Raw genomic sequence first — 26,094 nt, forward strand, 5'->3', positions numbered from 1 at the left:
TTCATGCTATGCATTACAAAAACCCTAACTGCTTGTGTAATGCACTGCAAAATTTGAAATAAGTTGATGCTGTTTGTAAGACACAGGACATGTAAATCTATAAAATGCCTGTATTCCTAGAAGTTATAGAGCTATTGTGGATATTGACAGGTCATCTGAAGACAAGAAAAAGAAAAGTATATCAGTGCACAGGCAATACTTCAAAATATTTATTTTCAGAATCCATGGCTCATGATGAGTCACAGGAATGTGGATTTCATTCATCTTGTCCTCAGTGCTCAGCAGTAGGTTTTGTCTGTATCATGTTGAGAACAAAGATGCAGATGACACCTATCCCATCTGTGTGGCTTCTGGTCTGTCCAAGTCAAACTGGACTTCAGATACTCCCTTCCAGAGGGTCTATTTTGGGTATCACTCAGAGGTGACTCAGTGGATGGCTGGTGTGCACTATCCTTTATATTTCCAGGCTCTTGCATGCAAATAGCAATTCCAGAAACTCTTTACAGAGAGAATTTCACTCCTCAGGAAAGCCAATATTGCAAGGAATTTGAGACCATAGGCATGGGCTTATAGTGTATCTAGTGCTGTTCATCCCTATGAACATTTGTAGATACATTAGGAATGCACATTTTAGCGAACCTTGCCTGGGGATCTGTAGTGAAATCCAAGCACATAAAAACTGGGTTAATTTAAACCCCAATTTATCTGAACTTCAGGGCACGTAAGTCCATAAAATAGACAAGCCAAACAACAGCAAAAGAGCAAATACTGCTTCCAATGGGGGGAAAAAATTGTGCACATGTTAATCTGCAGAACTGCATTGGTTATACTTGAGCCTTCAGCCCTAGCAGAACTAAGCCTCATACTCTTAATAACAAAAATACAGCTTTAGCTCATTTTTCAGGTTTTTATTTAAAATGAGAAAACCCTGTTATAAAGAGCAGAGGCCAAACAGCTTTGCCTATTAATTCAGTTTTAATAAGGATTGTTATGTACCGTGGTATTATTCTCTGTGCACACTGATGTTCCTGTTTTCTCTTCACTCCTCTCCTTAGTGTGAAAGCTGTCTCTTCTCACTAATTAAATTTCATTACCTCCCACTGAAGTGAAGAGACTGAGAGATTGCTGGCTGACTGCCTTTGACACACTTAATCAATCCCTAGAGAACAAATAATGACCCTTTTTTGTTCATTTTAACTTGTAACCTTTTTTCCCCTTCTAAGACACAATTTCTGCAGTCATTTGAATTTATGTCCATCTTCATTTTCAAGACTCTAATGGTAATTCATTCTGTGGTCATGTAAGCAATCAATAAGAGGACAGATACTTGTCTCATATTTAGCATGAATATTAAACTTACAATGTCATTTTGCCCTTAAAGTTCACTTCAGAATTATTCACAGAAAACTCTAGAATTGTGCTGTATGAGAGTAACATTGACAGTTATTTAACTGGTCTAATTTACAAAGATATTTACATGGAAGCTAGATTTCAGTTATAGGACTTACATAAACTATACTGCATGTTTTAATTACATGGACAAATTAATATACGGAGATGCTCCACTGATTTAAAAGAAGTGATGCTACACATGAACTGAACAGTAATTCTCAGTTTTTGACTAAGGATAATAGATACTAAGGATGCCCATTATCAGATATTAAATCTAGGCAGATCATAAGGACCAAGAGAAGGAAATAAGTGAGCTTCTAACAAATAGTATTATATGTGGATTTGTAATGGAGAGGATATGTGCACACTTCTTTTGCTATTCAAAACAGCTTATTTGTTCTGATAAGAAAATGTTAATACAGTGAAAATAGTGAAAGAATAAACAGATGAGAATTCTTCTCAATTAATAAACTAGCAACCCTCAACTAGTAAAATGGGATGGCTGCTTCAGTTGTATTTAGAGCATCAGTCAGAAAAATTATGTGCAGCCCCGTACAGATGTGGGTCATTTTTAGCCCTTGAGGTAATTTTTTATTGTCCCTGATTATCTTCCAAAATGAATCCTTTAAAAGATTTCAGTTTGTCAGCTAAGTGAGTCTCTTTCTCTGTGGTGAAATTTTGTGAGATTTGATTACAGCTGTATAATCATATGTAAGCATGCATCTATCCACTGTTATAAACCACACAAATGTCTAAGTCCACTGAGCATAAAGTTTATCATGAAAGGGCTGTGGAAAAGGTTTATACATCTTCTTTAAATAAAAAAATATATGTATATACTACCATGCCACTCTTCTCAGACTTCTCTTTTGGTTTAAAGCAGCATCCTTCCTCAGATCCATATTCTTCTCTGGGATATGTAAGTTGTACACAAGATATCAGTTCTGTTGCTATGGCGATCAGTGTGCTAGAGCTGATGAATTTATTTATTTTAATGATTGCTTAATGTTTTAACTAACTATCTGCTGGTTTATAGAAGTCTCAGTTCTGCATTACTTTCCATGGTTTAATGAGGAAAGTATTGGCATATTTTGTTTTCCAGAACTGTCTAAAACCTTTTCTTACCATGACAGGTGTTACCTTCACAGTATGAACCCACTCTCCAATTAATTGTAAGATGTATCCCAATAATTAGAACTGGCAAATAATAGCATGTGTGTTATAATAACATGAGTGTTAGGAAATGCAGAAATACTCATTTTCAAGACAATGCAGATTTCCAGAAATAATGAAAAAAAAAAAATCATAGAATCATACAGTGGTTTGGATTGGAAGAAACCTTTAAGATCATTCAGTTCCAATCCCTGGACTATGGGCAGGGACACCTCCTTCTAGACCCATGAATGGATTTCACTGGGCTCCGTGGACTTGTGCACCTTCAGGCTCTTTAGATGATCTTAAAGCTGGTCTTCACTCACGGTAGGCAGATCTACCTTCTTCATGTTCTCACCATTGCTTTCTGCAACTTGGGTGGTGTCGCTAGAGCCCTTGACAGTGAAGACAGGCGAAGAAGTCAGCTTTCTCTGTACCCCTCATGACTATATTCCTATTCTGGAATAGGCTCTCCCGGGAGGTGGTTGAGTCAACATCTCTGAATGAGTTTAAAAACCATTTGGATGTGGTGCTCAGGGACATGATTTAGTGGACAGTTCTTAGAGTTAGGGTAGTATGGTTAAGTTGTGGTTGAACTTGATGATCTTTGAGGTCTTTTTCCAACCTGAGAAATTCTGTTTCTATTGGTCTCTGGCCAGGCCCACATCCTTCTAGACATTCTTTTTATCACTGATATACCTGTAGAATTTCTTCTTCTTTATGTCCCTGTCTAGATTTAATTCTGTCTGGGCTTTAGCTTTCCTGACCCAATCACTGGCTACTCGGACAACTTCTTTGTAGTCCTCCCAAATAACCTGTTCCTACTTCCATTCCATATCGACTTTCTTTTTGAGCTTAAGTCCAGGAGTTCCTTGTTGATCCATGTAGGCCTCCTGGCATTCTTGCCTGCCTTCCTTTATCTCAGGTTCCACTGTTTCTGGGCTTGGAGGATATAGTCCTTGAATGCCAAAGCTTTTTTGGGCCTCTCTTCCCTCCAGGGCTTTCTCTCATGTCACCCTGCCAAGCAGTTCCCCGAGGAGTTCAAAGTCTGCTCTCCTGAAGTCCAGAGTAGCAAGCTTGCTGTATACCCTCTTAGACACCCTAAGAATTTTAAATTCCTCTGTTTCGTGGTCACTACAGCCACAAAAATAATAAATAATTTTTCATCCACTGCTAAAGAGTAAATGAAACAATATGGATATCTTTTGATTTGGTTTGTCGCTTTTTTTTTTTTTAAACTTTTGTTTATTTTAATAACCTAACCTAAAGAAATTGATGAAATGAGCTATGTAGTACTGGCCCTACTATTCACAATAACATCTTACTTAAGTGGTGAAAAGAGTTAGGAGAAATGATGTTATTTTTTTCATTCAGACATGCAGTTATTGAAGACAATACAAAGTTGTTCACCATAGAAGTAATATTTTAGTTTCAGGTTTCCTTCACAGATATTTTGAGTAAATTTTAAGCAAGTTTATTAATGCATCCTTAGCTCTTTTTCCATCATCTGAATACTGTATATTATAGATAAAGAAATTATATTCAGTATCTCACAGGAAGAAGGTATTAAGAGTCAACACAGTGTTAGGTACCTTAGATTTTTAAGGAAAATGCAAGCATTGACTGACTGTGGTTGGACAGAGTTTGCTTTCTTCTGTGAAAATGCTAGAGTAATTCTTTTGTCTGCATAATCAGAACTCCCTATAAAATCCATATAAAATATAAATCTGTCAACAAAGCAGACTATCCCAAACTGTGTGCTAACTTTTTGAAAACTCAGAACTCAACATCCTGATAGAAAGTGTGCAGAAGTGTACCTGATAAGCTTTTTATTAACTGATGTCAAAGAATTTAAAAGTTACTTTAGATATGAAATTCTAGTTTTATTTATTAGTTAGATCCGCACATAATATAATAGGATGTATGTGTTAAGTTATGTATACGATTTACACTTATTTAAGGATTTATTATTTAAGGATTTATTTTGTTCTTAGTACTTTTTTTAGTGTGCACTGGAAGAGTGGTTGTGCTGCTGACTTCTGTGCTGATAACCATTTGCTCAGCCCAGAGTAGATGAGGCTGAGGGGATGTCTCGTAACAGTATACAGCTCCTCACAAGGAGCAGAGGGGCAGCACTGAGCTCTGCTCTCTGCTGACAGCAACAGGACACAAGGGAAAAGCATGGAGCTGACAGAGGAGGGTCAGGGGAGAGTTCTTCACCAGAGGACTGGGTGTGGAACAGGCTCCCCAGGGCAGTGGTCAAAGCTTCATGATACAAGAGTTCAAGAAGTGTTCAGACAACTCTCAAAGCATGTTGTTTGAATTTTGGGTTGTCCGTTATAGAGCCAGGAGTTGGATTCAGTGTTCGTTGCGGGTCCCTTCCAACTGGGAATATTCTATGGTTCTGTGATTCTCTTAAAAGCAGCTTTGTATGTTCTGTTAGAACTGCTAGGAAGACATGCTGTTAAGTACAGGTGTATGTCAGGTGTATGTAAGATGTATGTCTAGGTGTTAATAGCATACAAACAGAAGCAATTCATGTTTATTTTAGAAGTTTAAGAGCAATTAAAAATACACGATGATGACTTTGTTGGACTGTTGAGCATAAAAATATGGGAATCTTGTTTTCCTGGGCAGCAAGACCAGTTTTCAGGGTCCAGCCTTAACCAGTTCCAGGGCCAAAATTACTGCAAAAATGAGGTTCACAGCAAATATTTTAAATACATTCTTAAAAGAAAAGTTTTCAGATCCTATTGAAAGATGAATGAATTGGAGCTTAAAGAGAAGGACCTAATCTACCAGTGCAACTTTGGGAATCTTGTCATAAATGTTATACACATAACATCTGAGGTAATAACATGATGCACACACACACAAAGCAGCTTAACACAGTGGTAGAACCCTGAGGAACTCTGGCAGGGCTGAGATTTTGTTTCAGTTGTTTGTTTATCATTGCCTACTATAATCTTTATGCCATTACTGTGCTAAATCATTAGTTCCTTCAGACTGGTTATAATACTTGCTATTTAATACTCTAATTGCCACTCATATTCATTAGACATAAATTGGAAAGGAAAGCATCTGTTTTGTATAGTAACTAAATAATAGCAGTTTGCTATATAATTCTGAATATAATGTACCATCTTAGGTCAGTTTGTAATTGTCAATCATATTTGTAAGTACAAAAAAAGGTCAATTCTTTACTTGGCTGAAGTTGCATATGTGTTATTCTCAATAACTGTGATCAAAAATGCTGTTTGATGATGCTTGAAATATGATTGTATTTTATTTTAAAGTCTCCCTATTAGCCATCCGAATATAGTTCACTTTCATTAAATTTCTGGAAAATGTATTAATGTGTAATGTACTGCACATTTTGACTTATATGCCCACAGAGAGGCAACATGTCATCTGACAAATTAAAAGCAAATAAAATTTGAATCCCTAACAATGCCAATTTAGTTTAACATTCAGAAGGAATAACAGAATATAGAATTCATAGGGTCTGTTTTATTTTTATCAGAATGCTACTATTTTAAAATAACTGGTGCAAATCTCTTTGAGTTTGTCATTGACTACAGGCAAAGAATGAAACCCTATGGCAAAACATAAATACTGAACACAGTTCCATTGTCCCAGTTCAGACAAAAGATCCATTCAAATCATAAGAGATATTTGCTTGGGGAGAAACCAGGAAAGCACTGTTCTGACTTATAATAGCTCCTGGCTTCACATTCTAATTATGTATACATCTGCAGAAAAGAAAGAAAGAACACATACCACAGAGCTGACATTTATAGACATCTTCTTATTAAACTCCTTTCTACTTTTTGCCGACTTTATTCAGTACATTGCATTTTTTATGTATCTTTTGGACTCTAAGGATGGGGCTCATTTGACCTAACTTCTAAATGGAAGTCAGTGTTAGAGCTGATTGTCTAGACTGTCTAGATCATTGGGGGAAATAAACAAGCAATTTTGAGATATGAATCGTCTGAACTTCAGGCAATACCTGAATTAGATAGTATCACATATAAAATGTCTGTTTCTCTCCAGCGACCAAAAATAGTCTAGACCCCATTTCAGATACAGACAAAAGCATTATAGTTCAGTTAGTTAAATTTCACCTCAAGGTAAATAGAAACCATTTCTTATAACAGGTCACTGCAGTTCCCCCAAAAAATGAGAAAAGAGCTTTAGTCTTTTGAAGAGTAGAAATTTCTATTGATAACATCTCCTTCATTTCTGAGTTACAGAGTACAAGGTAAGGATTGATCTAGAAAGATTGGATGGTTAAACTTTGTGAATACTGTATGTGACAGCAGTGAGTATTGGAAGCATCAGATATAATTACAGATGATTTACTTTGTTATATGAGGAGCTCGGACTTGGTACTGTGGTCCTGGGACCGCTTATGTGAGGGCTTGCCTGGAGAGCAGCATTGCTGCAGCCACCTGTATAGCAGCTGGACTGGGAATACCTCTGCTCTGAGTGGTGAACAGCTGATCGCATATGTGGAGGTACATGGTCAGTATTAGCTGTGGTAAGCAATATTTGATTTTGGTTTCTTCTCACCACATGGACTTTTCCCACTCTCACAACGGGAGCAACACAATAGGTGTCAATTCTTTCAAACATGAACAACTCTCTGCTGTTTGCGTGCACAGAAGTTTGAAATGGGGCTTAGCAATTCCTTCAAGATTTTTTTAAAGATGCATATAAAATAAGCACTGCCCTTAAATGACTTAAAACAGTGTTAATCAATACAAAATGATCTTTGTGATAATCTCATGTGATTCCATGTTTATCTCAGACCTGTCAGGTCATATCATGTTATGTCAGCAATGATGTAATATCTCTGAGCCACTCTAATCCAGAATGATGTGATAAGACATGACACACATCACGTCTGAACAATAGTACTAGAAAGGGAAGGGTTTAGAATCAAACTATAGCTGTATTAGCATGTGATTATTTCACACACACTTGTACAGTGTAGGTATTGAATGCTGTAAGTATACAAATGGTTTTGTGATTTTTCTCTCTGTTGCTTTAAAAAGTGACTGCTATTTTCCCATAGACTGACTAATTGTTGAAATTTTTTTACAAAAATCATCTGGTAATGTTGAAATACAGCTTTCAAACTGCCAGTGGGCAAATACTATCTATTTATGGTTCCTCATATTCAGATTTCTTTGGTAGGTTTTATTTCTTGCTGAAAGAAAACAATTTAATCCCTTTGGCACCAAAATACTTTTTAGTAAACCATTCTCTGAGTTTTTTTCTATAAAAAAATGTTTTCCAGAGAATGAGAATCGACCCCTTTCATCAGCTCACATTTCTGCTTCCCAAAGCATTCTAGAGACTAAGAAAGGGTAAATTAAATTTGGATGCACACCACACAAAGAATTTGAGCCTCTGAGAAAGAAGTCATGTTCCCTGTAGGTCTGGCCTCCAGTTATTCAGACTGTTGTTTCATTCTGTCTAAAATCTTCTGAGATAAACTGTAGTTGACTGAATCCATTTCACTAGATATTACGTTCAACATGGACCCAAAAGACATTCTTTGTCTCATTCAGCTAACAGCATTTTCTCTGGGGAAAAAAAAAAAAAAGAGGTTTACCTTTCAAAAATGATGTTAACAGGACAAAGTTTCCCTGGCTCTCAAGCCAGTGCAGCCATTATCATTGCTGCAATTACTTTGAAATGAATAATGGAGGACACCAGACATGATCAAGGCAGGATCATAGCAGCCAGCCCCTGCTGTATTGACCAGCTTTTGCACATTGTCTCATTACATACCATCAACTGCATATTCAGGTGGATGAGCAGGAGAAAGAGTAAAGTGCTAACGAACTGTAGCATATTATTACACACCTTCAAAGATTTCCTAGCATTAAGAAATCCAAATCTACGGTATCTATTTGTATTATCTATGATTTTGAAATAATCTTAAATAGAAGAGTTTGGCACTTAACTTTTGATGACCTCCGTGGAAAACTATCCATTAAGTAGTTACTCTAGTGTCAATTTAGCAATACAACTACATGATCTCTGTACTTCAGGAGCTATTATTCAGCATTAGTAAAGATAATACTACAAAATCCAGCATCTTTGCTATCTAATGAGACCATGGAGTAAACGTACTGTGCATGAATCCTTAGAAGAGCCCTAGAGCCAATGAACCCTTCCATTAGCACAGAGGAGCAGAAAGTGTCCCTGGTGGTCGTACCCTGAGGCTTTTTCTGTTCCTTGTTGAAGAATTCAACTCAGAAGCACTGCAAAATCTCAGGGGCAGTTCAATGTCTGGTACTAAACAGCTGACCATCACAGGAGCAGAATTTGAGATAAATACTTCAGTTTTCAGTTAGAGATTAAGATTTCAAGATTACTACAGATAAACAAATAAAGCCAAAATCATTTCAGGAATGAAGCATCTTCTGTACCTCTTTTCCAGCTGTGGATTCATTCCTTGTTATAACAAACCTTGTGAAACCAATACTGCTTTATGAATTTTCTGAAGAATAGAATGTTTCAGCTAATTTTAATATATGTTTGCATTAAAGGTGTTTCTCTGACTGTGATAATGTAAAGCACAGAAGGGTTTGATGTTAGAAAGAATTCACATTTTTATTATAAGAAAAATATACATACCTGTAAAAATCCCCACAAGATCTCAGGTATGTAAGATCTTCTAAGACGCAGTATCAGAAGCCTGCTTTTTTTTTTTTTGTCTTACAGATAGATCAGTTAGTCTAATAGGACATACTGCATCTTGTTACAAACTTTGACTTGTTTAAGATGAATTATAACATCTACATATAAGCTAGCTGTAGAAATGTCTTGTTTGGAATTTTCTGCAAGTTTGGTACATTAGCTCAACATCTTTGCACTGGGAGGAGTGTGTGTGGTTTTGAAACGAGTGTTTATATTTCTGTGGTTTACTGGGTGGGAGATTAAGCAGATAGGTAATTTAGGGCCTGTAGATGAGGCAGAGTGAAATTCAAAGAGTCTGAACGTGGACTTGGATGGCAGGCAACTCCTATATGACACCTCTTTTGCTGATTCTGCCTCCAGCAGAAAATCTGTCTGCACAGGACAGAGCAACAAAACAAAGGTGTATACTTGCTACAGTCTTTTACGTATTTCTTGCCAACCTTTCCAAAGACTAAATAATTGTTGTATCATGAACACAAAATGTCAGGACATGCTATCAAAATTAAGATTTTTTTTATTTGATGTGATGAAGAATACAGCAAAATTGTTTTTAAACAAGCTCTGAAAACAGGAAAAAAAAACCTAAAAACATATGACTCTTTCACTGTATCAACATAAATGCTTCACAATGAATACTAAAGTATTCTCTATATGCACTATAAAATATACTATACTAAAGGCAGTAATAGCTACAGTAGAATAAAATGGTGCAACAACCAGGGGTCTGGTTTTACACCAAATTCTCTTACCTGTAACAGGATTTCTGTTCGCTTCAAAACTTAAAGCAGGAGACAAGTTTTCTCATTGTTATTTTCAAAGAATAAACCTTTCAAACTCTGCACCTAAAATCTAATTGTTTTTAGCATGCATGGTAATAGTTGAGAGGACAGTCCTTTTCTCTGTGATTATAAAAATCCATTTTAGGTGTATCCTCAGTATGCTATTGCATTTTGAGAGCAGTGTCAGTGGTGATTATTAAAAAAAAAAAAATACAAAATCCAGTGAAACTGTGTATTGCCATAAATCTCTAGAGTGCTAATGCCATAGGGTTCCCTTCGTTTCCCACGATTATGGCCGAAGTGTGTTTTCTGTTAAATTTCAGTTTGATTCACTCATAAACTGCATTTGCACCAAGACTATCCTTATTAAGAAACTTTTGCTGTAACTTGGGTTTTATTCTCATTTACTTGCAATTTGCCAGTTTAGATACTTAATGAATCTTCTAAGTTACTGGATGAATTATTCTTTCTAAAAGCTTATATCTGGTGGGGCAGAAGTGTTGCTGATATGTCAGACTGAGATTACTTCAAAGTTAGAACTGAGAGTAAATAAATTCAAGAGTTTTTAGTTCCTAAGCCTGAAGAAGCAAACAGATTTGCTTCAAAGTCAGTGTTATAACACCAGTAAGGTCTAACACCAGGAAATCTATCTGCAGGTTCTTAGTTTCTAGACTAAATCTAGAATGATTTTTATTTATTGATATTTAAAGTTGATGTATTGGCAGACAAATATTTAAACACTGGTAATAAGATACTGTGGCTGTCCATGGTCAACAATATATTTTATAAATTTTGTATTTTATTTTGTATTTTAACTCTCCTCTTTCTAATTCAAAACTATGCAAAGTGTAAGTTCAAAGGCTGTTTTGTCTATTACCAACATCTAGATAAAACCTGCCTCTCTGTTTAACCCAACTGTACCCCAGAGCTGGGAATGCATCCCTCTCATGTGGGGAGCATGAACATGTCAAGTACACTGCAAATGCGATCACGGGTGCCCAACCCTGTGGTTTGCACCACAGATGTCAGATGGGGCAGGCAGTGCTCAAATCTACCCTGGGAGAGACATCTACATTTCTTCTGATACTCAGAACAAGCAAATTTGTATTGAAAATAATATGCCTTTAAATCACTTTGGAACCATATTCTTGATAGGGTTTCTGCTGTAGAGAACTGGCAAAAGGATCGTACGTACCACTGTCTCTTAAATTCTTCCAAAAATGCATTCCTTGGTAAGGAAAAGGCCTTTCCTCCTCCTGCTTACTGACACTCCCAAATCCATCCATCCTGCTCAACTAGATATCTACTGGACAAAGACTCTCCTGAGGAGGAAAAAAAAAGCTTTTATGGAAGAGGTGAATCTAATCACTCTCTGTGAGAAAGAGAAGGGTTCACGCAGCCCTATGCTCTGATGAAGGACGTTTAGTAATGTGTTTGGAAGAAGGATAACCATAGCTCAGCTGCATATGTACAGTCCATTCTACAGCAAAACCATCCCTTCACATAAAAGTTTCCATGAGGAGAACTTGGCTTTTAAAAGACTTCATGCCTTTCATATTAATATTGACAATATTCATGTTTTCTTCTTGAAGTTCTTATTAATTCAAGTGCCCCAATGACAGAACAGTTTCTGAAGTGAAGCATCCTATGCCAGAGCTACCTCTCTGCCCAGTTCTCTCTTATTTGCTTTTAGCCATCTCTGCTGCTGAGGGGTGAGGGCTGGCAGAGGCAACTACCAGCTCACCCGCCAGCCCCGCTGCCTTGTACAGGTCCTGAAGGCAAAAGGAGGGCTATTTTGGCCCTGTAACAAGACATAAAGCCATAGGAAATTGGCTCATTCACTTTGCTGCTTTCGGTGACTTGTTTCTGTCTTGCTTCTTCTTCATTTAGTCCCTGCTGTAAAATGCAGGACTAACCTGCTTGTTTCCGTTGTACAGTCTCATCAGTCTGTCTATCTGTTTGTTCATTGATGTACTCAGCCTATGTAGATCATAAGTCATTAGAGGCTTGTGTGCAGCTGGACAGGTGTTCAATGCCTAAAGCAGTCTCTGCCCTTAGGAACAGCTTCAATAAATATAAAGAATATAATACTAATATTTTAAAAATATCTAGTTCATTATCCTATTTAAAATACTGCAAAGCATTTTCAACAGTGTCATCAAGGTTCTTTGTCTTTATAGATAACTAAGATTGCAGTCCTAAATTACACCTTTTAGAATACAATAATAATAAACTGAAATGGGAAGCTTGCATTCAAACTAAGGAAAGAATATGAGCTTTACTCATTAGTAACTTGAAATTCTCAATGTTATTTTTATGCATCAGGCTGAATAAGATGTAATCATATTTGGTATATTTGGTCTTCTCAGGAAAGCTACTTTTAAAATATTACTTAAAATCCACTGCAAGTCTTTAAAAGCAAAAAAAAAAAAAAAAAAAAGGGATATATCTAAAGAGGTCTGTTAAGCAGAAGTGAAATTTTTCATATTATTACTATTTAGAGCACCTCAGTTATTGGTTTTCTATAAATCTTTTATCTCCAGTTTCCATTTTTTTCCTGAACCTATTAAACTTTGGCACTTTTTCAATAAGTTTTGCTATGTTTATACTTTTTGTCTCAGAGGTGTCAAAAAATACAATTATTTCTGAAAACAAATATGCGATATAACATTCAAGAAACAACGGTGCATTGGTTTTATTACATGTCAGGAGTACTAAGTGATTTACACTGCAATTTGAACTAGATTAGGCTGTAAAATACTCAAATACATTTATTCAAACAAGTACTCTCACAGAATCTTATTTCTCAGAGTAAGGCCATGCTGTAAAAACTTCCCTGTTGAGATAATGATATTGTTTTTTTACAAGAACATTTCAACCACATTTCACCAAAATAAATAGTTCTGTTTTTTCTTTTTTAATCAGTAATTTTATTTGGTTACTGCTCGTCTGATGTGGTATTTTCATGGGAAAACGTTAATATCTAATAGAAAGAGAATTAAATGCCTTAATGAACAGTTTCATGGATGAATTCTTATAGAGGAGATAGCCACAACAAAAGTATTAAAAAATCCATTACTATCCCAAAGGACCCACTGAAGTATTATTAATTTTATTCTGGAAGAATAGAAAACATGCATATTTTGAAAATAATGTTATAAAATCTCTGAGTAATGTTGCCTCGTTTTGTTTAATGCAAACTACCACTTACTGTGGGAATGGCAACATTTATATTTGAAAGATTTTGATTGTAGCTTACATATATTTCAATCAGATAAATAAATCTATAGGATTATCTTTCAACAAATACATCATAAACAGAATTTCAGAAGGATTCTCATGGTTTGCTTTTTCTGCACTGTAGCACATAGCATGACTGTGAAATCTTTAAACTCTATATAATGAGAGTGATTATGTAAGTTGTGGCAAGAAAACAGGGAGTTTATTTCTGATCTGTTTTGCTCTGACCTTCATTAAGCTTTATGTGAATCAGCCATTTGTTTCAGATACAGAATGCTTTGTGAAAAATCCAGTTCAGAATATCTGAATACTAATGCCTGGAATAACATGATGGTCCAACCTTTGCACGTATAATAATTGGCAATATAGCTATGCTATTCAGTTTCTATTACTCTGTAGCTTTTGCTTCTAGCAGATTACCCAGTTAGCTAAGTCCCTGCTAAATATTTCTTTTTAGCCAAATGCTTATTATCTGTGCAAATCCTGACTATACAAAATTTTCAGTACAGCATCTCTGCAGAGAGATGCCATTTGGGAGAAAAAAAATCTCTGTATGTGAGCCCAATGTCTTGTGTCTCACAGCTGTTCCTCTTTGCAGACTGGCACATGACATGCATCCTGCAGTCGCTAGACTGCAGGAGATGCTGCCAGCCATTGCCATCCAGGAGAAGAATTGCACATCAACAGGCAAAGAAGCAGGCACAAACCTGGAAGGCAAACAGCCTTCAGAAATGAGGAACTTTCAGTGTGCTTCCAGCTCTTTAAATTCTCACTTTGATTCACCAGATCTGCTCTGTCTTATGACATTCAAGGATCTTGCCTTGAGTGTGAAAAACCCTTCTCATCTGTTTGCTGAGCTCCCCTTGGTTAGGTCGCTGTTGCTGATGTTACAGCATAGCTGGAGCTCCCAGTCCTCCTTCTGTACCCCAACAGTCTGCACTGAAGTCAAAGGTAGGGGCTCATATCTACTGGGTATTCAGATCCTCTCCTTACAAAGACTTTCTTAAAGTCCATTGGTACATTATTCTTTTAAGCAAATTTAAAACTGTTACGAAAAAGAGAAATGCAAGTTGACAGTGGAAAGTAAATATACACGAAATATTTGAGTTGCAGTGAGTTTATACTATTCGAGATCTTGTGTGCTAAATAAGAATAGGCTAATTTGTATGATGTCAGAAGGGAAGATCAAGCTGTGACTCTCAAAGTGTTGGGTTTCTTTTGTGGGCTTCTTCAGCTTTTTGTTTAATTGACGTTGAGAAGAATGAATATTAAACAAATGTCAAACTCTGTATAAACAAGTTATAGCTAATAGGCATAGCAGGAAACTTTGTAATAGTAATATTTTATATTGAACTTATAGGTAGGAACAAAACAATCAGCATCATTTGAAAATTTTTCATTAAGATGATTTTCCCATGGAAAAAATGCCCTTTTCGCAAATGTAAAATTTAATTTTGTAAAAAAAAAAATTATCCTTCAGATAAAAAAAAAAAAAACGAAAATTATCTGCATTCAACATATATAGCTTATCAAATAGCTCATGTACCTATATATAAGTGATAGGACACAAAGGAAAGCCTCAAGTTTTGCCAGAGTTGATTTAGATTGGATATAAGGAAAAATTTCTTCACGGAAAGGGTTATTAGGCATTGGAAAAGGCTGCCCAGGGGAGTGGAGGAGTCACCATCCCTGGAAGTATTTAAGAGAGGTGGTGGTCATGCTTAGGGTATGGTTTAGTGATGGACTTAGTAGTTTAGATGGATAGTTGGACTTGATCTTCAGGATCTTTTCCAACTTGATTCTATGATTATCAGCACAAAACTTACCCAGTGTAAAATTACACATTAGTGTAGCCAATATTAGATTGTTCTGATTTTTTCATTTTCTTTTTCTTATCTAAATTTGCAGCTGAAAATTTGGAAATTTCTGTTAGAACAAGGAATCTTCAAATACAACACTCTGAATGGAAATGGTACATTTTCTCCTCATCGATATTAACTGGCAGAATTTTTACTCTTCATTTCAAACATTATTTTTGCAATCTTAATGCATGTTACATAAAACATCTGCCAATATTTTAGCTTCACTTTCATTTTTCACTTTTTCCTTTTCCATCCCTTTTCTACTTGGCCTTTGAAAAAAATAATACTTGTATTTCACAAAAAGAAAATATATTTGCAAATTTCCAAAGTAGAAATTTCTGAAATCTGAATAAAAATATGACTGTTGAAAGATTTTGTAACATCTTTGCCTCTTGATGATTGCAGTGGGCTGAAAAAAAAGAAAAATTGTAGCAAAGATGGAAAAGAGAAAAGAGAAGTAAAAATATGAAGATTTTCCTATTTTCCCAGCTTGAGCATGATTTGAAGTGGACCTCCAACCCTATTTAAATCAATGCTAGCTACACTGAGAATTACATTCTTGTTTTTGAAATAATAAATTCTTCCCAGCCCAGAGTAGTTTCCAAAAAGGCTGTTCATTGGCTTTATGGGATTAAATGCATCCCCCACAAGAGTTCATTCAGGACACCTTCATCCTTGAAATATCTTCTTATTACTGAAAAGCATAGTGAGGCTTCTTTACAAAATTTAGTTAGAACTTGAGCCTTTGTGCATGTTCCAAAGATTGCTCTGCTTCTATTCAGTAACTACTTTCAATAATAGGCAATAATCCAGCCTTTAGTACAAGCTTTATTGCATAAATTAATTTCTCAATAAATATTACAATGAGTTTACTTGGGGCTTTGTCATCCAGAGTATGTAACAAATATGAACTTGACAGTTACCATCTGGTTCAATTTGATTACAATCAGTAATGAAATAATGTGTAAAAATATGAAGAGGAAGAAAGCTATGGGCATCTTGAGTGATGAAATTGTGACTACAAATCACGTCGGCTATGTCCTCAGTTAAGCTGCAACATCTACAGTCTCAATAAAAAATGTAATTTGATTGGATGTAAGTCAGCATAAAAATAACTCTATTTTTAAAAAAGAAATCACAATAAACTAATTTCATTTATTTTCTGGATGGAGAGGTAATGCGGAGGAGATAGTTCAGATTAATTTTTGCAAAGCAATTACTACAGCATTTGAAACATAACAAAAAATTGTTCAAATTGTTTTGGATGAAAATGTGCAAGAAAAACTAAAACAGGGACCTCCTACACATGCAGATGATGTACGTTTTACTTTATCAGAATATTTGTTCCTTGTGTGTTGTAAACATTTCCAAAAGCAAGGTCTATCTAGACTGCATCCCTTGCCCTTGATAATAGATTTCAAATAAATCCTTGTCATACTTTCTAAGGTACATTAGACTGGATAGCTATTGCTCTGCTCAGCTGGTGATGTCAGCTTTCTTGTTTATGGTGCCATCTCTGTTTTCCTATTTTGATTTAGGCATCCCCATTTTTGCTTTCTTACATCCCTAAGCCTTCCATCAACCATGTACAAGAAGGCCATTGTGTGCGTTGACCACAAGAGCTAGCAAATTGATCGTAAATTGGCCAAGGGACCAAACACTGGTGGGTAATGAAAACTGTGACACCAGCCTGAGATGCCTGAAAATGCTCCATACTACTTACAGAGACATTAAACAGAACTGACTGCCTCCTGCAGTATTGCCTGTGGGAGCACCGCCATGATGAATGCGTGATCAGACCTGGGTGTTTCTGTTAATTATCACATCAAGGAGAAATACAGAGCCCTTTTAATGTACAAAGACAGTAAGGGAGGAAAACAGGAAAACTTCACTGAAGCCAGAGAACAAGCAAGCAAGCAATGACTTTATTTTTATCTATCTTCTCCACACCCTTTTCTCTGCCAAAATCCGTAAGTTGTTGCAGCCTCTAGCACCTGTCAGTTGCACAAGTTGTACTCCCTTTGCAACTCCTGCTAGAACTTAGTCCTCAAAGAGGCATTCACCATAAGTCACAGCTGTGTCATCTTCCATGAGCCTACAGTTTGCTGATGCTGCCTGTTAAACTATTTACAACGAGAAATAATGGCTTAATTCCTTATGCAGTCTGGCACAATCACATGACCGCATGTTCTGTTTGATTATCTGTTACCATTTTTTTTTTTTTTTTAAGAGAGATTTCTAAAAAAATTCTTTCAGCTTATAATTATTTGAAAATATCTGATCACTGAAATTTAATCTACAGATCTTTGGCATTTCTGTGAATCTTCAAGATTCACAAACCCCAATTTTTGTCACTCATTTACAATTGTGGAAATGGTTTGCAGTTATGTTAATAGGCTTAGATTATATATTATTCCACTATTAAAATGTTTTTTTCTTACTGTTTTCTTTCTCCTTTGACTATTACATTCTTTGTATCCACTTCCCTTTCCACATAAGAGGAGGAAAAATCTCTCCCTTCTATATTGACGGACAGGATACCTCTTCCTATGATGCCACTGTCATTCCCATGCACAAGAAACCTAAGTTTAATCTGTCATGAAGTATACAGCAGCAAGATAGATAGTGAAAACTAACTCATATGTTTGTTTTATAATATTGCCAGTATTGAACTCAATCAAATTATTGACCATGCAAGCAAGACAGTATAATCTTTGGAAAATGTTTCTGAAAGTGTATCTTAGTAGAGTACACAGAAAAAAAAATGTAATTGGGGCAAACCAACATCTCCTTTGATTTTGGCAGATTCACAGATGTAAATGATCTCCTTCACTCACAGACGAATGCTCACACACCTTCAGTTGGATGCAGAGTGCACTGTTATTGATTTAAAGCTAAGTAAGCAGAATTCTAGACCTTCTGTATGTCCGATATCCAAAAGGACTACATTTTGTGTGCATAAATATGTCCTGAATTTCTTCGCAATATGAGGAAGTGCCTCCACAGACTTTTGTAGCCATGCTTACCAAGATATTCCAGCCAGCTGCTGTGTCCTTGATCCTTGACTCTCCTTGATTTCCCCTCAGTCATTTTATTGGCGTACTTAATAAAGGTACTTCTGATTCAGTCCTCAATACTGCGTACAGAGCAAAAGGGATGTCTGTGAACCTCTTGGTCCTCTTGATGCAACAAATGAGTTTATCAGAAAATATAATCCAGATCCAAGTCTTGATAGCATCTCAAGAAATGGAATAATGCTTGTCACATTATCCTGAATCATATCAGGGCAGATCAAACAGACAGTGAAACTCTTTAAATTCCCGCTTGGTTTTAGTCATTTTTAGTAGCTCTCCACTAAAATAATAATAATAATTAAAAAAAAAAAAAAAAAAACCCAGGCTAGAAATCTTAGCACACAATAAATGCCATTCTAGAAAGACTTCTCTTGCTGTGAGCTCCTACCATAGCAAAGTAGAACCATCATGCTTTTATGGAAAGTGTGGTCTTCTGCTTAGTGATTTCAGTATTTCCTTTTTGTTCAAGAAACTAAAAGATGCCATTTAAATTCTAGGCAGTATGTATCTGATAGTAAGTAGTATCCTAAACTGAGCAGCTGCATAATAAAATGACTGAACCTTTGACTGCATTTCTGTGTATTTTCTCCTTATTAGGAAGTAAATTACCTACCAAGGGTATAAAATATTTACATATGTATTCATGTTTATATATATACACATACACATTGGGCACACTACCTGCCAACACGTGTTGTTTGAATACTTTCCTGAGAGAAAGCCTTGACCCTGGCTGGAAGCTGAGGCATTTCCCCAGGCTGCTGCCAGGGCTAGAGTGACAGTGGTTTGGAGTCATGGACTTTGGGCTACAAATAAATGTGTGCCCTTCTGTAGGCTGTATTTACCTGTGTTCCTCCTTTTTTTACAGCTTTATTTTTGCTCCTGTGGATCTGTCAGTACCTCCTACATGTGCAAAGGCTGCCTCCTGAGGTCTATCAATGAAGGACATTGCTGTAGATCTGTGCTTCTTAAATGTGTCCCTTGCTAACCCCACGTGATTTTAGGCCATTTAGTTTGTTGGATTGAAGAATGTGAAATAGGATCTCCCTGTTGCTCAGCTGTAAGACTGCATATGCCCTTACACCAAATGGTGAGAATATCCCCATTTCTTCATGAGCAAGGAGTGATTATACCTAGGATGCATTTCTTAGACATTGTTAGTTATTTTGAGGATTGAATGAAAACTACTTGCAAACTGAAAGACACTTGTAAACACTTTGCTCTGTTTGGTGCTTGCAGTGTTTGTCCTTTCATACTGCTCTGTTGTGCTATCCATTGCTACTATTCTGCAACATAACTAACATCTCTGTCTGAACTGCACCCAAGCTCACAAGGAGCTTTGAAGGCAGTTGTATGAACATTCTTAGAAGGAATTCGCATGCAAAAAAGCATACTTTTCAGAATGTTCACACTTCTATCTTTTCATGAGAATGTTCTCAAGAAAATCATTTCCTTTCAGGAACATGTGCAAGGCATACATAAAAGGGCTAGAGATAACAACAGATTCTATTTCGTATTCCTTATTTAAGTACAGTAATTCTTTCCAGTGTTACTCTAGTTTCAAAGTTTGTATCATCATGAAAACTGTTCTTAGATTGCAGGTATTCCTTTCTTTCTAAATTGTCTGAAATCCATATAGTGTCGAGCCCTCCAAAAGATCATCTTCTGTTGTCCATAGTGGTTAACTTGAACAGTGTATCTGCAGTATTATTTCAATGGAAATAAGAATTCCATAAATCCAGGTTTTCGTTTGTTTGTTTTCAAAGATACCCTTCCGCAAAGCTATCACAAATTTCAGGAAAGGAACTTGGTGTGTTTCTTTTTCTTTTTATTAGATTTTTTCCTACAATGCTTTTACATCTTAACATAGCTGGTATTTTGTCTGTCCTTTATTTATCCCTTCATAAACCCACAAAACAAAGCTTAAGTTACTGCTAAGCAGTTCACCTTCAGCTGAGGGTGATTTTCTTGCTTTCTACATGAAGACAGTATTATGTGATACCTGTTAATTGTTTTCCTATATTCATTTCCAGAAAACCTACATTCAATCAATCTTTTTCCAAGTGGACACATATTGATGACTAATTTTACTTGAGTTCCTACCATAGAGTGTATCTGCTCTTTCATTTCCTTCTCACTAATGCCTACAAATATGATCCTCTTTATCTGCAGCTCTCTGGGAATGCTTGTGAAATTCAGCTTCTGAAAAGGATTTGTGGTATAATATCTCAGCTGGAGATATTGTAAGATAATACTTTTTGTATAGCAGCAGGGAAGAAAGTAGCCCATATATCCTGTGAGGTTTTATGAAAACAGTTGAGAGGGACAAACTAATTACACTATCTCCTTAGCAGAAAACGGGCAGATTAGAAGAGCTACATCAGTCTAAAACGGTCTGGAAAGCTCACAAATGATTACTCTCTCCTTGTAGAAATAAAGTGTTCTGTTAAATTAATAAACCTAAAAACATGCTTGGAATCAATGAATCAGGAAAGGAGTTATGTAGAATTTATAAAATGCATATAAATCATTTGGTCTGCTTATTTGTGCTCAGAAAACACAGGCTTTTTGGAAATTTCCGACCTAAATTATAAACACTGCAGCCTAGGTTGTAGTATTTCAGAACACTCTCTCAGTTATGATTACAGTGAGAATCTTCCTGTCTGATGTGTCCGCAATTACTTGCTGTTTGCAAGTGTTTGACAGAATCACTTAAAAGGAACAGGAATTATTGTGAAGTAAGTGCTGATACATGTTGGATTTTATATATATATTCACTTTCCCTATATATCCATTCTCTTTATGTATATATATATATATATATGTTTGCATGGATACACAAGCACATAGAGATATTAGAAATAAAACAAGTATATGTTCCCATAAGACTGAAGGAAGATTTTATATTGGTGCAATCTCTGCACGAGCTTGCAAGAACAGTGAAATCCTGATTCTTCTATGTTAAACACAGGCAAGTACTTTCTTTTTAATTGAAATCTGAAAAGATAACTGTCTGAGTTCTCTTGCATTTCTTTTTCTCAGTATCATTTTCTTGTGGTGAAGGACATTTGTTTTTAAAAGGACGTTTGAGTTTTTGCTGAAATTAATTCAACTGGATTCTGTCTAATTAGAAGGAATGTACATGTTTTCATTTCTGTCTACATCTCTGGAATTACTTCAAAAACACTGCCATTTACATCAGTGAAACTCCTTTGTTAATAACTGTATGCAGCCCATAATACCAGTGGCAAAAGTGAAGGTCCTCCAAATATCATGAGCTTCTGCTATGTATTTCTTCTGCATGCCATGACATCACAGAGCAATTTGAGTGAGAGGAAGTGTGGGTGTCACCAGGGCCAGCTTCCAAGCTAGATGCAAATTAGAGCTCAGGGCCTTTGGGCCATGTGTAGATGAAGAGGCCTTGCCCAGTGCAGCTCCATCCAGGTGGCTTCATGGTGCTCACTGTTTAGAAACAAGAGTACTTTGCTGTCATTTACTTAGCCCAAGTAAGCACTGTTAAGAAAATGAGTGACAAGTTAAAGAGGCAAAATTTCCAAGATTGCAGTGAAATCAAAAGTATACAAAAGTATAATCACTTAGATGTGTGAATTCACTTTAAATGCATTGAAAATAGGAAACGTTTTTAAGGCAGGCTACAGGTACACTTAATTACTTGGCAGTGAATCAAGAGGGTTATGTTTGCTGCATGTACTCCCCATTTTTCAGACTACAGCATTACTGTTCCTTCAGTTCTATAGACAGTCTCTCTCTTTGCATCTACCAATTTTTCTTAGGTATTACTACCAGTACTCAAAGTGTCAATGACCTTTCCTCTTCTGTGTTAATAATCTCTTCAGCAGTTTATTCCTGAGGATATGAACTTGAGCCTTCTTTATTCAGGGTGTTTATTTCTTCATCTCTGAGTGGTTCTGAGCCATGAAATGGGATTTCAGCTTGGCCAGGCCCTGAAAAAAAAAAAAAAAAAGAGCAAAGAAATGGTAGCATAAGCCAAGTGGCTTTGCCGTACCGACATAAACTGGTGTGTGATGTCAGTGGAAGGACTGGTAAGACAGAGAGTGAGATCCTCCCAGGTGGTGGGCAGCATTAGAGGTGCTGGATTTTGCAGGAAGATTTTAGAAATGCTAGAAGTTGTTGGTGTCACCCTATGTTTTAGACAATTGTCAGTCCAGCAAATGATGTGAGAGGTAAGGAGGAGAGACACTGGACAAAGTGTGTGTTAAAAGTGATATCAAGTACTATGCTATGACGAACAAGGGCATTGTGAGAAGTTACATGGTATGATCAGAGCAAGATAGTAGGAAAATTATTTGCTTCTTCCCAAAGTGAATCATTAAATACAATGTTTTGCTTTATCCTAAAATATTATTTGTTCTTTCTTTCCACTTGCCTTCTACTGTTCCAAGAAAAAAAGGTTGTGCATTAAAATTCAATATATTTTTATGTAAAGATCAGAAAATTGAGAAAATAATCTCAGCTATTTATCCAATGCACAGTTCTTAGGAAGATTTCTTCCCCAGAGCAGAGAAAAATTATTCCTCCCCTTTCATAGTCTCCTAAGGGTTTACTTTACCTGAAAGAAGCAATAGCACTTCCATTCCTTCCTGTTGATCAATGAGAAGCCTGGATCTGCAAAATTGGCAGTTACTTCCAGCTAACAGGAGCTTTGACAAAAGTCCAGACCATCTAGGATTAATTCACACAGTTTTAAGGAAGCAATTATTAACTAACACAGCATGCTGTATAAAAGGCTAGGAGCAGAGCCTGCAGTTGGCTTTAGAACTTTGGTTTAGGTGGTGGTTAGTATATACTTAAAAATTTTGAGTGGCTTCTGTAACGAGGATTGAACTTCTTGTTTGCGTTTTGTATATATCTTTACTGAGATACAATGATAACATAAGGTGGCTATTTTGAAAGAGCTCTATAATAGCGTTGCTGACAATGATGTTCATTTCAAATTCTTTGATGGTACATACTATCAGGTTCTACAAGTTTCATTCTGAACACACCCCAGTTGAAGGTGTGTGAGGAGAAAAAAACATGACATGGTCTACAGAGAACCTATTACCATCATCATTCGCTACCTGGGAAAGCCAGTTCAGGGGATTTTTTGGGTCTGTTCACAAAATAGCCTCCAGATTCATTTATTTGCATCTGTTCCAATACTACTTGGGAAGTGTTACTGCCAAATATGAAATGGTATTTGTGCATCCTTTGCATGAAGAATTGGTGTAGGAATAATGGTTAGGTGTGAAAAGTGTGCGCATATTTCCTGACACAGACACTACAGGTTCTATCTTGGGCCATCCTTCCAGCAAAGCATACTCCAACATGCTAATCATAAAGTACGGCATTTCCACACAGATGAAAGATATGGGACAGATTCCTAAACTTGTTGGAATGTCCCAGACAAACAGTCTGTTCTGACAGTAAGACAATACAGCTTATTTTAAAAATATTTTTTAAAAAAGAAAAGCAGATAGATGTCAGACAGAAAGCAGTTGTGAAATGTTATTTACTATGAAATGACAGACTCCTTTCTACCTTGAGGTCTCCTCACAGCTCTGTCACAGGTGAGCAGCAGAGATCTACTGTTATTCCCAGCCCACTGTGTTGCCATGGCCTGTCTTTCCCCATGGCCCAGCTGCTGCCTACTGTAGGCACAGCTATGTCTGGTCAGGTAGACATGGCTCCCTGGGACTAAAGAGAGGCTGGGGCATGATGCTGTCAGTGTACATACAGCAGTCAGGCACTGCAGCAGGGAAGTGTGATGTGGGGGCCAAAAGCAGGTCTGAGAAGTGACAAACTAGAGACTGAGCAGTTGGGAATAGAAAGAGTAGACATAAATCAGTAGATCCCAATAGGGCAGGTATCCACATAGCAGCTCTGCTAATTATTCTGGAGCTGGCCCTGAGGTATTTATTGATGTCTTTCCTGAACAGTGGGAAATGATTCATTTAACTTCACTTATAGTAGCCCCCAAATATTCTAGATCCTTGATAACTAACTCATGAGTTTAAAACTGCAGAGAAAGCTTAGTTCTTTTGCATTTAAGCAACTCCTGTTGAGAAGACATCCCCTTTGGCATGCAGGCACCAGCTGCTTTAACAACAAGCAGCCAGGGCAGAATCTGGACTTAAGGATACCAGCTTGTTAGATGCATTTCCCCCTTCATGTCACTCAGCATGACTTAAACCCTATTCAAAGAAGTTTTATTTTGTCCAAGTTTTGGGCTTGGCAGATTTTATTTTTCTTCCTTGGTACTCCTTTCATTGCTGCTGCTGTCCTGTGTATTCACAGCATTTGTTCAGTCCCAAAGTTGCCTATGCAACAACTCCATCCTGCAATGAGCTTCTGCACTTGCAAGAAGCAGAAAACTCACTTCTGCTTCTGGCCTGCATCCTAATTAATAGAAAGTATCCATTTGTTCTGACTCCTCTGCACTGTAAGCCTTTCCTCTCATGAGGCTGTCCCTGGCACAGGAACCCTGGATATTGCTGCTTACAAACAACAGAAGGAACAGAAGATGGTCCACTCTGAACGAGGTCTTCACCAGGTGTAAGAAATAAATAGGAAACTTATTCCCTTGAAATGATGAGAGCTTTACCTATGAAAGCAAAACTGGTGATGGGAGATATAGGTGCTCAAAAGTGCTAAGCTCTGTTTCTTAGTTAACAAAAAGAAAAAGACATAAAAATAAGAGGACATTTATTATCTTTCTCTGTTTTAATGATTATTCACAAAGAAAAAGTGAGGGGAAAAAAGAGAGAAAACAAATTTTTAGACTTTCTTCTGCTATGTTTGTAGGTTGCTGTTTAAACTGACAGATAAAAGTGTTCAAACTTAATTTTTTCAAAGCTGATCAAGGATATCTGAAATCCAGTACAGAATAAGAAGCAAAGAACTTAGGAAAAAAAATGGTAGATTTCAAAGGCAATGCTTTAAATTTGCACCTTGCAAGGTCCCTGGTATCTCAGAATTTAGGACAGAGCTCTTCTCCCCTGAATTCTCACTGATCCCATACATAACCCTAAGCCTTTCGTTTTCTCACCAAAAAGTATAGGAATGTATTGTTGAGCAGAGCTGTGGTGTCAGTTTCAGCCACAGCACAACACTGTTACTTAATGTGTGTTAAATAAAGATGGTTTTCTCTGTTTGGATAAATTCCAAAGATACTCAAATCACTAAGTCTTTTAACCCAATTATTCTTTTAAAGTTCAATTAGTTATATTCTGACCTTTCCACAAATACAATTTGCTTAAGGAAAGAATGTACAGCACTTTGCCTGACAGATTGAAAACTTCCCAGAGTTCTGAGGTGACAAGGATGCTATGAAACTAAAATAGGTATCCAGAGAACTACTTGTCTGCAAATTCGTGGAGAGGAAGTATGAAAAAAAAAAGTTGTAGATATTATTTATGCTCACATCAAACATTCTGTTAGTATAAAGATCATTCTCAGGCCATATTCATGCTCTCTACTCCAAATTCTATCAGAAATAATAAGCTTCCAGCGTACTGTGCTTGAGAGCCTCTATCAGCATGGTGAGTTAGAAGTGCAGTCACTTTCTTAAAGATCTTCTCTTTTTTTTTAAATCTTTTGTGATGTGGAATAGCCTTCATGCAGATGAAAATCTGGCTTCTAGCATAGAGCAGTCAGATCAAATTCTGTCTTGTCAGCCCAGTTGTGTACAATTAAAAGTTGTTGTGAAAATCTCTGGAGATTCCAAGGTCAAAGGCAAGGAAATAAGTTGATAAGTAGCATACAAATCTGTAGGAAAAAAATAAATACTTTGTGGTTGAATTTGTTTTAATTTGCTACTTTGAGATCCCTCTTTTTGTCCTCTGTTTTGCTCTCCCA

General features: G+C 36.6%; 2 long non-coding RNA genes across 19 annotated transcripts in view; one reads left to right on the forward strand and one right to left on the reverse strand.

Annotated features, from left to right (window-relative positions):
• LOC109365956 (uncharacterized) overlaps positions 1-26,094 on the forward strand; it is a 54,470-nt gene that overhangs the window by 10,515 nt on the left and 17,861 nt on the right. The window lies entirely within an intron of this gene.
• Positions 15,951-26,094, reverse strand: part of LOC104909624 (uncharacterized) — a 275,598-nt gene continuing 265,454 nt past the window's right edge. For 12 of the 18 annotated variants that reach the window (XR_014882115.1, XR_014882111.1, XR_014882106.1 and 9 more), the window contains 2 exons: positions 22,808-22,920; positions 15,951-22,181 (listed from right to left, as the gene is read on the reverse strand). This is a non-coding gene — a long non-coding RNA (uncharacterized LOC104909624). Of the gene's footprint in view, positions 22,182-22,807; positions 22,921-25,660; positions 26,005-26,094 lie in introns of all 18 variants that reach the window. The other 6 variants (XR_014882117.1, XR_014882108.1, XR_014882107.1 and 3 more) reach the window with 5 other exon arrangements.

Source organism: Meleagris gallopavo, chromosome 2 (assembly GCF_905368555.1).
Source record: "Meleagris gallopavo chromosome 2, MGAL_WU_HG_1.1, whole genome shotgun sequence".
NCBI classification, from domain to species: domain Eukaryota; kingdom Metazoa; phylum Chordata; class Aves; order Galliformes; family Phasianidae; genus Meleagris; species Meleagris gallopavo.